The 4,034-nt window shown below is 43.7% G+C and overlaps 1 long non-coding RNA gene across 1 annotated transcript in view; it reads right to left on the bottom strand.

Annotated features, from left to right (window-relative positions):
• Positions 1 to 3,571: 3,571 nt before the first annotated feature.
• LOC103602193 overlaps positions 3,572 to 4,034 on the bottom strand; it is a 4,756-nt gene continuing 4,293 nt past the window's right edge. Inside the window, exon 3 of the long non-coding RNA XR_551507.1 lies at positions 3,572 to 3,755. This is a non-coding gene — a long non-coding RNA (uncharacterized LOC103602193). The remainder of the gene's footprint in view (positions 3,756 to 4,034) is intronic.

Here is a 4,034-nt window from a genome sequence, read left to right as displayed (position 1 = left end):
GCCAGTATCACTGAGCCTTTCCCAAGGGCTGCCAGCTACTGTTGTCAGGACTGTGGTTTGAGTATCAGGATTTTTTAAAGCTCCCCAGGAGGGGTTTCTAACACCCAGCTAGGGTTGGGAACCGCGGGTCTGGAGAACGGCACAAACAAGGAAGATGAGGCCACAGGTGGGTGGTGGCATGGAAGAGTATCTTAAGAAGGAGCTCGTTCTAAATTAGCCAGCTTTTCACACTTTCTCTTCCTCTTCCCCATCCCTTTCCTTTGTCAATTGCTGTCACCACCACAGTTGTCTTGAATGTCATCCTCACAGCAACTGCCCTTTATTTAGCGATTACTGCACTCCATGCACTGTGTAGAGCTTTGTCTTTATCATCACATTGTATCCTCAGAACAAGTCTGCGTTATTGACTGTTATATCCTCAATTTGCAAAAGAAATCCAAACCTCAGAAAGGTTAAATAACACGTGCAGGGCTATACAGCTGGTAGAGATAGGCTGAGAATCCAAACTCTGTTCTTCATTTTCTCTCTCCCTCTCTCCCTTCTTTCCTCCTCCCCCCTCTCTCTTTTCCTTTCCTCCTTCATGTTTTCTTTCTTATTTTCTTCATGTTTCCATTCTCCATCCCTTTTCATTTTCTTCCCTTTTCTTTCTTCTGTTACTCTTCTCCTTTTTTACTATCTTCTTTCCTTCCTGTATTTATGTGAACTGTAAATGTTTGTGGGGAATTTAATATATATATGAGAAAAAGCCCATGCTGTCAAGGAATTTTTAATCCTGTTGCAGAAGCAATACCTTTGTTCACTCATTCATTTACTTAGCAGTTTTTAATTAAGACCCTTACTGTCTTCCAGACAGTGTTCTACATGCTAAGGCTGTAGCCATGAACAAAATAAATGAAAATCTATGCCATCATAGACCTTATTTTCTGGTGAAACATACTCATGGGAATAATATCTGGCAGGGTAAGGCTATATTACCAGGGAGCTGCCAAAGGGTGCGTAGTTATGAAGACAAGCCAAGAGGCATAAAGAGCGAGCTAAAGGTGCTCCAAGAAAGAAAACCTGGGGACAGAGGGTTTTTGGGACAGGAGGTAATGTAGATCTGTGGAACAGGCAGTCTCTCTGTCCACTTGGTGGTCATGCATCTTTTTCTGCTCTCAGCATTGAAAACTGGAGTCAGGCTGCCACTGTGTACAAACTGTTAGACAGCCTATTTCCTCCTTCCTGGGGTTGGTGCTTGTGGCCAACAGAGTCAAGGTTCCTAGTTCTTTGAGGTCTAGGCTTGCAGCCCAGAGAAATCTTACGGAAGACACTGGGCTTATTGGATTACTCAAGCTTCATATACAACTGGAAAAAAAGCTGAAGTGGAACTGAAAACCATGCACATGTGCCCATGTGTTCATTTGTGTATGGGAGCACGTAGACATTTAAATACATAAGTAGCATGTGGATGAATGTACAAGTGGTTGTAGGGACATTGTGTGCATGTCTTTATGTGAGAATATCATAGGTGTATGTATGTGTGTATTTATGTATGTTTGTATACTCATATGTAAGTCTATATGTCAATTTGTGTATGAGGATATGTGTGGGCACATGTGCCTGCAGAACATGAAAGGCTATCAGTGTTTGTATCTGTTTAGGATGTCTGTGGGTAAGTTTATGAGATGAAATGTGTGCCTATAAGTACATGAGAACAAAAACATATGCATGTGTGAAAGTATCTGCAGTGTTTGTATTCATATATATGAATTAGTCAGTTACTCCTACAATAATGCTGTGTAACAAGCCATCCCCAAACTGAATGCCCTACAACAACTAGTATCTATTCCAGGGGTTGGAAAACTTTTTCTGTAAAGGGCCAGATGGTGTATATTTTAGGCTTTGTTGACCATACAGTGTCTGTTGCAACTATTCAACTCTACCCTCATAGAATGAAAGCAGCCAGAGACAACACATAAATAAATGGGCATGGTTGTATTTTATTAAACCTTTATTTACAAAAAATAGGCATGGGTCAGATTTGGCCCATAAACCAAATGATCCCTGGTCTAGTCTCACGCTAACAGATGGTGGGTCAACCATGATGGGGCTGGTCTAGGCTGGGCTCAGCTGGGCAGCTGTACTTTGGGCTGTGGGTTCAGCTGGGCTGAGCTGCATGCTGCACATGAAGTTCAGATCTGCTCCATGTCCATCTTGGGGCCCAGGCTGAAGAGGCATGCTCTGTTCCTGGCAGATCACTGGAGACCAAGAGAATAATCCAAAGCTTACAAGCATATTTCAACCTTCTTTGTGTCTCATCTGCTAACATTCCATTGGCCAAAGCAAATCGTGTAGGTAAATCCATTATGAGTTGGTGGGGCAGTAAACTAGGTCCATAGTGAGAGGAAGTCAGGTGACAGAGGGCACAGATGTGTGGTTTTAGTACAAGGAGAGTGTGAAGAATTTCAAACAATGATTCGAGATACTGAAATATGTATGAATGCCATGTATGAGACTATGCATGCATGATGCAGTGTATGTTGGAGGGTGCTTTGTGTGTGTGTGGTTCTCAGGGGATGCATTTATGGCCACATGTATAAGACGGCATCTGAGGAGGATTTAGAAGATGGCATGTACCTGAGAGACTGTATATGTATGTGAGCGCTTGTGGGTATATGTTTGCATGTGTGCACATCTGGGTGTGTATGCATGGCCATGAAGGTGTCTCTGGGTACATAAGTATGTGGGGTGGTGAGTATGCATATGGGGATATATGTGTTGGGGATGTCACTGTGTGTCAGGGGTGCATATGGGAGTGTCTGCATGCTGCTCGAGAGTGTGTATGCACATGGTTGAGGAGAGAATGAAAGCAGAGAGTGGGAGTGAGAGATGTCACATGGTCCCCTTCCCCTGGCACAGTCTCAAAACCACTTCAGTCTCACAACGTGTGTTCTGTGTAGCTAAGATTAATTTTCTTAGTTAGCGTTTATGTGGCACTTTGGATCTGCAAAGTGCTTTACAATCAGTTTTATTAGTTGTGCTTCTGTGTTATATATAGCAGCAACCTCAGCTGCACCCAGAGACTCTCTCCAGAGATATAAACCAAAGGCGGCAAACTTTATCCTCTTCCTCAAGCTTTGCTCATTTCCTGGGACAATGTCTGCTCTTGTGTGTGGGGACAAGTGTTAAAGTAGATTGGTGGGGGTGCTGCTGCTTGGAGACATTCAGGTGGACCTGCCCCGCAAAGACTTTCCCTTATCTGAGGAGAAATCAGTGATTTTAATCACTAGATTACCTGCCTGGCTCACACCATTACTTGCCTGGGAAGGTGGATGAGGGGTTATTCACAAGGCTGGTTTAAAATGCCTTCCACTCTGGTGTTAATGCACTTGTTTCTTGTATTTGTCCTGACAAACTCTTGCAACATGACTACTGACCTGTCTTAGCACTAGTTCCTTTAAAAGCAGACCATGAGACAAAGACTTGGTGCAAATAATTTATTAGGGAGATGATCCCAGGAAGCATAAGTGAGGGAATGGAAAAGTGAGATGGGGGAAGGACAAAAGTTGATAAAAGGTGTGTTGTTGATTACCACTGTGGGCAACCAGAGCTTCACTCTGCTGGAAAATCATGTTTCAGAACCATCTCCCTAGAGATCTGAGAAACTGTGGTATTTATCTATCCACTCCCATACTCGATTGGTTAAGAGTTGCTACCTCCATGACGTTAACTCCCCCACACATCCAGATTGATACTACTGGAGGCCAATCAAGCTCCTGTGGAGATAAGGAAAGTCATCGGGTTGAGAGGACAGACAGATTGACACAGGTGTTCAAGGTGAGAAGCTTCTGCATGGGGGAATTATCTGCTGCAGCTGCAGGTGAGTTCAAATGGGCCAAAGGCATATGGGGCGGGGATCGACAGTGTCTGCTACACACCCTTGCACCCTAGTGAAACCATTTTTGAAGGTCACCAGTGACCTTCGTGGTCATAAATTCCCTTAACAAGTTCTTGGCTCATTATTCTCATCCTCTGCAGCAGTTGACTATCCTGTG

Source organism: Galeopterus variegatus, unplaced genomic scaffold (assembly GCF_000696425.1).
Source record: "Galeopterus variegatus unplaced genomic scaffold, G_variegatus-3.0.2 Scaffold4042, whole genome shotgun sequence".
Classification (NCBI taxonomy): domain Eukaryota; kingdom Metazoa; phylum Chordata; class Mammalia; order Dermoptera; family Cynocephalidae; genus Galeopterus; species Galeopterus variegatus.
This window is presented reverse-complemented; position numbering and strand designations above follow the sequence as displayed.